Genomic DNA, 11,644 nt, shown 5'->3' with positions numbered 1-11,644 from the left:
CCAGAGATGCTGCACAAAAAACACATTCATTTTTAATGTTAAACAGTTCCAGAGTTATTTTAAAAAGATATTTTCTCAACACATGGAGAAGTTTAAAGTTACAGCATTATGAAAATATCCATTCATAGATTCATGTGTTTATCATTGACTTTAGGGCTATTTGTGCCTACGATTTTCTCTTTGTGAGCTGTTTTTAGGTGGTCCCAACTGAGCATTCCACAACTATTAGAAATTTTAATTTGCTGAGAAAAACTTTTACAAACATGGACGTGAGCCCAATCTTGCCATTTCTGTTTTGTCCTTAATTGAGCTGTTGTGGGAATGAGTAGTTGGGTTTATTTCTATTGTAATAAATGGCATAACATAATCATAACTAAAATGTAGCTCCAACTTATGAAATTTTGTCTTAAAATATTTACATTCTTAGAAATGTAGGCTTTCCCCCTTATTCTCTTATTCTGTTAACATGTTTATTACAAGTGTCTTTTAGCTGTATAATTTTATTTAATTTCAAACTTTCCTAAGAGCTTTAAGAATTCTGAGCAATTACAGTTATGATGTCCTTTCTCATCCAAAAACTCAGTGTGTATGTCACCAAGTCAAGGACACTCTCCAATGTAGCACAACACAGCTCTGCAAATCAAGAAATCACACTGATAAACTATCACTGTCTAATTTATCAATGTCTTTCAAATTTTGCTAACTGTACCAATTACATTTCTTCTCTGTTAGTATGCATGATCCAGTCCAGAAACAAATACTGCACTTAGTTATCATATCCCTTTAATGCTCTTCAATTTAGAGTGTGTTTTCTAGGTTTCTCAGTTTTTTGTGACTCTGATAATTTTCAAAAGTACAAGTCTTTTATTCTTTTTGATGCTTTAGTGTAGTGCATCCAACTATTCTTTATCACTAGACTTGGGCTTTTTTTTTTTTTGACAGAAATACCCCAGAAATATTTCTGCTTTTCTTAGTGCATACAAGGGGAAGTATACAATGCCCATTTCTGAGCCACTAGTGACATTAATCTTCATTTGAAAGTCCAGTTGATGTCTGCCATGTTTGTCTACCAAAGAGTTTTGATTAATTTTCTTTGTAATTGAAAATTATTTAATGGAGAGATGCTGTGAAATTATGATGTCCAGGATCACATCACAATCTGCCTTCTAGTCTTAGCAGTCTTTGATGATACCTGCCTGAATTAAACACAACTATCATGCATGTCCAACAATAATTTTCTGTTTCTATTGTTTCTTGTATATTTAATTATTCAGCATTCTGCCATAAAAAGAGTTTTTCTTATTTATTTATTTATTTATATGAATATTAACTCCTGGATTTTTCATTGATTCAAGGGTAATCTATTACCATCATTATTTATTTTAATGTTCAAATAGTACCCAATGTGGTCAAAGAACTCCCAAGTCTTTGTGATATATGCCTATCATTCTTTGAGCATTTAATTTCTGGCAGCAGAAATTTTAGGCTCATCTTGTCTTTTTCCTACACAAGCTTTTGTATCGTCATTTGTCTAAGGTATTTAGCAATTAAGGTCTGGCAAAATGTCTGTTGATTGCTACTGAGTTGTCTTTCCTTTTAGGCTTTTCAATGGATAGATCAAATAAAAATATGCATGTACACATATACCCACAAACATAAATATACCCACATTTATTTCTGTTCATATCTATGCCAAGTATATTGAAAAAAATCATGAGTTCATAAGGATTCCTCAAATTCCAACAGTGGACCTTGGGGTCACTTCTACTCTTCCCCCTTCCATATTTGTAAACCCTTTCTGAGAGTAAGAAAGTTAGCTCCTTATATGATAGTTGATTTATTCATATGCCCATCAGTAGCCATTCTCTAAAATCTGTCACAATTTTCTTGCTTTTTTTGCCCTTACACATTCTTATTTAATGTCATCATCACACCTGATGCCTATATAGTTCTATGAATTTTAAAATTCATATGATTTGATGTATATAATTTAAAAGTGGAATATTGAATGAAAATCAGTAGATTTTTTTTTCCTTCCTGGTGGTGCTGGGGATTGATTTACTATAGATTCTTCTTCTTTTCTTCCCCTTCTTCTTCTATTATTTTTAGGTGTAGATAGACACAATACCTTTATTTTATTTATTTTTATGTGGTACTGAGGATTGAACCCAGTGCCTCACATGTGCTACGCAAGCGCTCTACCACTGAGTTACCACCCCAACCCCCTAATCACTGTAGAGTCTTCAAGAGCAGTAAGGCCATGTTCATTGAGTCACTAGCTCAGTGACAAAAAACAAACAAACAAACAAAAAAACCCTGTTTGTTGATATTGTTTTTAAAGACCACAGACTTTTCCAATTTCCTTAGTAGAGTTACTCTTACAAGCCAGAAAAATCTTCTACATTACTAACTAAATATTCGAATTGCAATTTAAGCCTCATTTCTCTACAAAACCCCCCATTTCTCTCTCTCTCTTTGACTTTCTCTTATGTCAAATAAATACCAGTTTCTACCATATTTACTCATGAAAATAATTCTTTGTCTCTCAAGTAGTTTTAGAGATTGTAGGAGCAAGAAGAAGAAAATTTAGTAATCATTTGGTCCACACTATTAAATACACACACACACACACACACACACACACACATATACATACACACACACGTCTATGTATGTATTATAATCAATTCTAGATACTCTGGCTAGTTGCTAAAAATATAGTAACAAGACAGACACAGATTTTGAGGCCACCAAATTTGATTCTGTATTTCATTGAAGCTAGCATCAAACCTGGACTGAATTTCTCTAAACACTTCTTGAACTGTTCATTGTACTACTTTATGCTTTTCTTGGATTCCCTGTAATCTTTTAAGCAGAAAATATAAAATTATACCTTTGTGATCAGATTTAGTCTATATATTTGGACTAGACATACTCAAAATCATTTTGGGAATCAGTTATTGAAATTTGGAAATTTTACATAAAACACAGAATGAAATCTTCTATTGAAATATGAAGTCAAGCATGGTCCTGCATTCCCCTGTGGTAATGGGCAGCTGGAATCAACAACTGCTGATCACATTCAGATAAATTATAGAACATTCATTTACTGCAGAATCCACCACTATCTGTTACTTTAATCAATCTGCTTTACTAATCAACTTCCTCCTGCCTGGCCCTTTGAGGCATTAATTTGCAACTTCTGCTTTATGTTCTTTAATTGGAGTAAACTATTGCATATATTCCTTTTATGTGCAATACAACTTGTAGGAAATCCATGAACTAGTTTGTAATTTTTTTTTAAGTTTGAATCTTCTATAATATATAATATAGTGATGGCAAAAATTGGATGGTAATATTTATAATAGTAAATTACATTATTAGTAGGAAGATGGGTCTAATTCACAATTTTGTCCCTAAACATTCCATATTTTGACTTATGTGGAATATATATGTTGTTCTCATGTTCTCATATGATTTGATTTTGCCAGATAAATTGCATATTATTTAATGCATTTTTATTCCATCCTTGTTTTTAGTGAGTTAAAACTAAAAATTTTGTTCTCATAGTTTCTACAGACAATTGGATTTCCCTTCCTATTGTTATATTTTGCACTTCAAATAAATTTTTTATAGTTATTTACCATTCAGTCACTGTAATAATAATAATAATAATAATAATTATAATTATATATAATTATAATTATAATTATTATAAGGGTCTTATGGCCTTTTCAAAACTAGCTTTTTATTTCTCAGACATTCTGGTTATGAATAAATAAGTTTAAAAAATAACTGCCAGATAATGTGTAGGATAACCTTAGATTAATTTTTTTTAAAGAGAGAGAGAGGAGAGAGAGAGAGAGAGAGAGAGAGAGAGAGAGAGAGAGAGAGAGAGAGAATTTTTTAATATATATATATATATATATATATATTTTTTTTTTTTTAGTTTTTGGTGGACACAACATCTTTGTATATGGTGCTGAGGATTGAACCCGGGCCACATGCATGCCAGGTGAGCGCACTACCACTTGAGCCACATCCCCAGCCCCAAGATTAATATTAATAATGCTACTTGCATTCATGTGTAAGTGGAACACTCCACAGATTCATTCAAGTAATGACATGAGGCATTGAAGAGCCCACTCTGGAGGAACTGTATATATTGTTCCCATACACATTATCCAACTTTTTTCCAAGCATAAGAAATTTTGGTAGATGATGTCATTTCTTTTTTGTTTTAATTTTTTTGTAGTTGTAGATGGACAACATGCCTTTATTTTATTTGTTTCATTTTTATGTGGTGCTAAGGATTGAACCCAGTGTCTCACACATGCTAGGCAAGTGCTCTGTGACTGAGCTACAACCCCAGCCCTAGATGATATCATTTCTTGGATTTTCATTAAGGTTTAGAGACAGTATCATTCTCTCCTTCAGTCTGAATGACATTAGTTTTCATCTCAGGACAATTGCCTACTTAGATTTTTCCTTTAGAAGCAGCCCAGATTTAGTTCAGATTTTTTTAGAACTTGGAACCAAAGTAGAAAGTGTATATTTTTTCTTGATAACATGAATAGTATTAAATAGATACATGAGACAATTTCAGCAAAGTGAAAATTAAAATCTGCCTGGTATTTCACATACCATATGATAGTGTTAAAATAGTTTTGGGGGCTGGGAGTATAGTTCAGTGGTAGAACACTTGCCTAGCATACATGAGGCCCTGAGTTCAATCCCCAGCACAAGAAAGAGAGAAAGAGAGAAAGAAAGAAAAAATTTCAAAGATAAAGGCAAAGTCATGGCCTTCATACAGATCAAAAAATGAACATTGTTAAATGTTTGATTTGACTAATGAGGAAGCTGGTGAGGTGTTACAACCAGTTCATAAGAAAATCCAAAGAGCCGATATAGGTCCTGACCTATAGGTCAGGAGTATGCACATGTGACAAAACTGGATTTTCCAAAAAGGAATTTGTACCTCCACTGGACAGAATTAATGACATGTTCACAAACAAGAATCAGGTTTACATTACAATAAGTTTTCTACAACTTTTACAGAGTTGTTAAGTAGTTCCCATAGACAAATGTGTTTACATTGAAACACATTTTCCCCTCTAATATTTACATTGACCAAATAATATCTGGATTTCCCTCTGCAGTTTCTTCACTTTATTTCTTGGAATATTCAGAAAACAACATTACCTTAATCAGTATTCTTTCCAACCCTCACTAAAAAACGTAACTTTTAAGATGACAATGATATATGTCCATATAGACATTTCAATTTTGAAATGTAGTATTTCATCAGTTTTTGCTTCATGAAGTTTTATTTGAAATTAAGATTTTTAAAAATTAAATTAAAAACCTAGAAGCAATTAAAACTTAAAAAGTATTTACCTATGAGAAATATTTATTTGAGTGTGAAAAATGCCAATAAAGAAAGAAAAAGAAAAATATATTTGCTCACTAGAGACTCTAAATAAAAGAGAACTAACAGCTATAACACAGTTGAAACAATGCAGAAAAAAAACCCTCTGCCAAACATGCTTGGCTCTTAATGGGGAATGCCTGCATATTTGTATAATATTTAAAAATTCCCTTTGGGCTTTGTCTATGATAAAATGTTATTGTCTTTTCATTGTGTTCCTCTCTCTGTTAGATTCTTCTGTTTCCAAACCAAAAGGGCATGTCTATAAGGGTCTGGCCTGTTTCCTGAATGAATAACATATTTGTCATAAAACATTCTTTGTTGGAGGGTAGGATTATTTCACAATAAACGCATAGTCATTAGGATGGTAATACTTTTTGAGTTTTTGGTGAATAGAAACTTCCAGTGATTTTTAAAACATCTATGTAAATGTGCCATGGAATTCAACCAGGACAGTGGGTTAAAAAAAAAAGTGGTGATATTGGCTGAAATTACCTTCAAAACTTGCAACTTCTGTGGCCTCCCATCCTTTAAAGCATTCCTTTCCATCATGCATTCTTCCTTCAAAAGCCTTTCATATATGAGCTCTGTCACTAGAATTTCTTGTTCCCGGTCCCTCCAGTTTCCATATCTCCCAGGACTTCTTTTGACTTTAAGACCCATCTAAATAGACACCACAATTTTCCACTTCAAACTTTTATGTCTTCAGAGCCAGATTCTTTGATTATTCCCCTTCAATTGTCTCAAATAAATAAACCTTCCTTACTCTTGTTACTGCTAAGATTAATAGTGCTGCCCAGTTTAAATATACTGCTCATTGTGTTCAATTCTATGTGTGCTACTTACACCTCCACCCTTCTCTATTTTGAACATCACTGAAAACAAGAGAAACTGTTAATAAAACCAAACCATATTAATATACTGTGAAGAAATGACTATATTCCTCATTTCACAAATGAATAGAAATATACAATATATATGTGTGTATGTATATATAGGTATTTTTATGGTTTAGATATAAGATATATAGATATATGATGTCCTCCAAAAGCTCATGTGAGAAAATGCAAGAAGGTTTAGAAGTGAAATGATTGGGTTATGAGAGATGTAAGCTGTAAGCTAATCCTCTGATAGGGATTAACATGGTGGTAAAAGTAGGCAGGTAGGCTGTAGCTGCAGGAAGTGAGTCTGGATATGTGCCTTTGGGGTTTATATTTTGTGCTTGTTGAGCAAAGTTCTGTTTCTGCTTCTGGTATAGTGTCTTGAGCTTCTTCCCTCTGCCACAGTCTTCCACTATTATTTTCTGCCTCATTACAAGCCCTAAAGAATGGGTCTATGAACTGAGATCTCTGAAAACCCTGAGCACCAAAATAAACTTACTTCTCCTTCTCTAAAATCGTTCTTGTCAGGTCTTTTAGTCACAGCAATGAAAAAGCTGATATATATGTTAAATTTTTTTTTTTGTGTGTATTCTATGTGTGTGTGTATATGTGTGTGTATGTATATATATATATATCTGTATCTCGCTTTCTCTATGTGTGTGTGTGTGTGTGTGTGTGTGTGTGTGTGTGTGTGTATATATATATATATATCAAAGCAGTTCTTTGTTTCAAGTTTTATCTCATTGACTCATTTATCTCATGGATTAAAGTAAATACTTATATAGTTGTTGTGAATTTTTAAAAAATCATATTGCTCTAAAGTTGTAATTTCTAAGCTCAAAGAAAATTACGTTCCGTAACCATTTTCTCAGAATTAAGTAACATTTTTCCCCTTGTATTGTACTGGTATTGAGGTTTTAAGATTGTTCATGAAACCGGTCTAAATTACCCAGAGACTCTGGAAAGATGCTTAGTGGTTTTCACCAATGCCCTGAACCTTACTTGGCCTCCAGGACCAAGGCATTACACAGTAAAGAACCTGGTAGTTTTTAGACAATTAGTCACTCTTAATTGCATGAGGAATGTTAAACCTTACTTATACCTTTTAAATGACATATTTTGGAAACAAATGGCTTCCTTATGATGATCACTAGCATTGGAATTTTTATTTATTATATTTCTATAATGATTTATCTCCAAATTCCTTTACATGTCACATCACCAAAATTCTTTAACACAATTAAATATATGTCATACTGTGCCTTCCTGAGATAAGGGAAAGTACATATTTCAACTATCCTGTTCTCTTATGGCTGCCTTTCAGCTTCAAATTTATGTTAACATGACAAATGTTTTTTTAAAAGAACTAACAGTCTGGGTACAAATTTATGTTTTGGTAATCAGATTTTTATATATTTGTACATTTCAAATAAAAGGAAAAAAAAACTTTAAATCTTCTGATGGCCTTTCCAGTGACAGCTTTTAATTTTGAGCTTCAAAATATTTTAAAGAAAACTTTCACAGTTCTAACAAAAGCCCTTCAAGTGAATATCTAATACAAGAAAAAGAAAAGCTTATTTCTTGAAAAACTTCATTCAAGAGAGGTGCTTTATTTCTAAGTTCTCTTCTGTTTACCATGAACCTAAAAGAAAAATTGGCAGATTGAAGTGTAAGCAAGCAAACACCTAGGGTATATAAAATTAAGTTCTACACAAAATTAAGTTCTATACATTGATACAGATAACATCATTAAATGCAAAAGACCCCTATTATTCAATATATGCAGTGTTTATTCAATATATGCTTCAGAATTATTACCTTTAAAATTCTATGAAAAGTAAGTAAAGAGCTGAAAAAATAATAATCTCAATGAGGGTAAATAAATTCCCAGGTGGGTGCAGCAATAATTATTTAACTAAACACTCTTTCTATTTTTAATAAGTTTTTGTGACATTGTGCCAAAGACCATTTTAATACTTCAGTCATCTGTATGATTAATTCAAAATTTTATATTCTTATGATTGAAATGTGTTGTATTAGTTTGTTTCAGTTTCACAACACTGAAATACATGATGTCACACTTTTAGAAAAATCAAAATAACAACAGAAAACCAGTGGATGTGAAACTGTTGAGCAGTTTCATATGCTGGAATACTTAAATGTACTTGATTTTATTTGCTTTTATTCCATACCAAACAGCAAGCACCCATGGAGAGATTTGGGAACTAGAACCATTTGATTGTACTTTATGTGCATTTTATAAAAATTTTATTGTTGCTTATGCTATCATAGACCCTTTCTGGAACTAAAATAACAGATCCCAGTGGAAGTGTAAAAAATAATTCAAAGGCCCTACCATACAGTGTGAAGTCCTAGTTCTAGTAAATCAAGATTTCCCTGTGCAAGCCTGTATCACTCTATCAGACATGGAGCCCTACAAGTGTCAACAGCAGAGGCTCCCTGCAGATGTATGAAGGCTCTTAAATGATCATTTAACAAGTGAAAATAACATGCCAAAAGGTAGCATTTCCAAAATTACTTGAGTCAGGTTTTTATCAGGCCAAATAAGTTGCTTCAAATGAATTTTTATATCATTGTGAAAAAATCAGGGATAGAAAAAAAAATAAATGTGGCTATTATAATATATTTCTAACTAAATATTATCACATTGGAGGTGCACTAGATAGAAGGGGGTGACCAATCTTTTCTTTGTTTCTTAATGTACTCTGGATAAATATGTCTTTAACTTCAATAGCAATATGTCCAGAATTTCTTAATGCTGGCATTGGGCATGACACTTCTTTGTTGCAAGATGCTGCCCTGTTCATCAGAATGCCTGGTTAGCAGAATCCTTGGCCTCTACATGCTAGATGCCAGTAAAACACCCTTGCTCCCCCTCCCCCATAATGTTTTGGATTCTGGCCAGATGTTTCCTGGGGAGCAAAGTATCTTGGACTGTGTCTTTATTTGCTTCCAACATAAGAAGACAGTTTGTAGATGAGACAATCCACCCATCCAGGGTGGTTTTAGGGGAAAATTTTTGGTAGAGGGAAGTCACAAACTTTTTCCTAAGTGTGATCAGCATGATTTAATGCTGCTGTGACTACATTAATAAGCTCAAGAAAAAGAATATATTGCCTATGTTTTATAGTTTTAAATATGGTAGGAAATTATTGCAATAGGAATTGTCTTGCCGCCTCAAATAAAATGTTATCAGGGTTTGGAAGTTATACTTAAGGAATGGTACCAATCTTTTCCTAGTAGTTCTAAAACTTTGTGGAATTATTGCATCTTTTTGATGAATTTACACACAGGAGTAAATGGAGGGAAAGGAGGGAGTGGGAAAGCTCAATGAATAGCTGATAAATCTAGCTAGTGGTTTTTTCAGGCTTAGTATATGCCAGGCACTGTGCTAAGAATGTTACTGCATCCATCAGGAAGGTATTATTATTATTATGCCTATTAGATGAGGAAACTAATGTTTAGTGAGGTTAAATAATGTCCCTCCCCATTTCACATCCAGAAAGAATAAAACTACATTAGAATCATGAAGACTTATGTCCTAGACTGTTGCAACGTGGTAGAATGATGGTTCATTTTGAATTATTGCACTATTCATGGAAAATGTTTATCTCTCAGTCATTTTAAGATAAGCAGTGACTCCTTGATTTCATCTATCTAAATTCAGTATGTAGAAACTTTTATTATTATTAATTAATCCAACCATCTTTGGTCAGTTAAAGTGATGTATGTCTATGAATGTGTTTAGGAGAAGCATCATAAGACATTCCAAAGAAAAATACAAATAAATGTTTTAATGATCACTGTTTTAGATCTTTTTATGTCATGTTTCTCATTGTTGTACAAAATTGGGCATAAAGAAAATTAAACCTTCAGGAAATGAAGACTAAAGAATACCGGCATTCTGTGTTGATAATCCCCAATGTGTTATGTATAAAACCTCAATGTGTATGTATATATAAGTAAACTGTATCTCACTTTATGAATTTGGTAAAGTTCAGGAAATTTAACCCTATTAAATTTAAGGAGGTTGTAGGATATAATGATTTTGGTGTCAGAAATCTTTTAGTTCAAATTAAATTTTCACCACTTGTGCAAAGGATTTTAGTTTCTTTAAATCTCTAAATTTCTTTTGTGTAAAATGGGAATAAAAATAGTACTCATCTAATAATTTTCTTGTGAGTATTAAACCATCAACTATAATGTTTGTGAAGTAATTACTATTTTCCTCTTGTGGTAAAATCTCAACAGTAGCTTTATCTGTGCGCTTGGACCCAGTGATATTTTTCTTTTTCTAATGAGGAAAGGTTAAGTTCAATCCCTTCTAGAGGAGGCTTTATTCTACTAGCTCTATTTACCTTACTAGAAAGCACCGAAGAATGCTTTCTCTCATGGTCATTGGTTGATCACTGGCTCTTCATCAATGAAAGCTATGGCCACTGTCTGTTAGCTGGGGATGCAGCTGAGGAAGAGCTGATGAACCTATGTAGCTCCTGATGATGGTGCTGGTGGCCTCATTAGTAGCTGTGACATTTTCAAGTGAAGTGGGATTGGGGGGTTACCAGCCTTCCAGCAGAGATTATAGCATAAAGATGCCTGCTTCATACCTTTAATCATAGCTTCTTTTTATCTTTTAATTAAGACCCTTATGGAAAGGGGTCTCTAGGGAGCCATCTTTCATCCCCTCGCCCTGGCCCCAACTCATCTCAGACTTGTTTGCAACTGTGAGGCACACACTGTTATTGCCTATTTGGGCTCCATTTTTCCTTCTTTAAGTAACACAATCCCGATTTTCTTTGGGAAGCCACCCTTTCCATTCTTAGTCATGTGGTTTTGGTGGACTTGATCCCTTCCCTAACCCAAGCGCTAAGCCCTGATCAGTTTAAGCTGAATCTCTGAACTTCTGGTCATGGTTTGGGATCGGCACTCAAGACCATGGTAGTCAGATGATACGATGAAAATTTGCTGTCGTATCCATGAAACAGAATCTTCTTCTTTCCTAGATTGCAGGGTAAGCATGTGTGAGCGGTGGAACATTTATAGCCATGTTGCTACCATAAGGCAAGATAATGGGGCTCAGGGAAGGCACTTGGAAAGACATTTTAGTTGCCTGATGAAGCCTAGCTCAAAACTAGTCTATATTTGGATTTTATGGTTAAGGAAGACAGTAAAGAATTGGTTTTTGCCAGTTTGAATTGGTTTTCATTTACAACTAAAGATCTGATCCAGCCACATTTTATTTCCATAAGATCTTAATCTTTATTATCAGTCTTATATCCTGTTTTACATTATAGTTATTTATATACATGTCTGT

Source organism: Urocitellus parryii, chromosome 5 (assembly GCF_045843805.1).
Source record: "Urocitellus parryii isolate mUroPar1 chromosome 5, mUroPar1.hap1, whole genome shotgun sequence".
Classification (NCBI taxonomy): Eukaryota; Metazoa; Chordata; class Mammalia; order Rodentia; family Sciuridae; genus Urocitellus; species Urocitellus parryii.
This window is presented reverse-complemented; position numbering follows the sequence as displayed.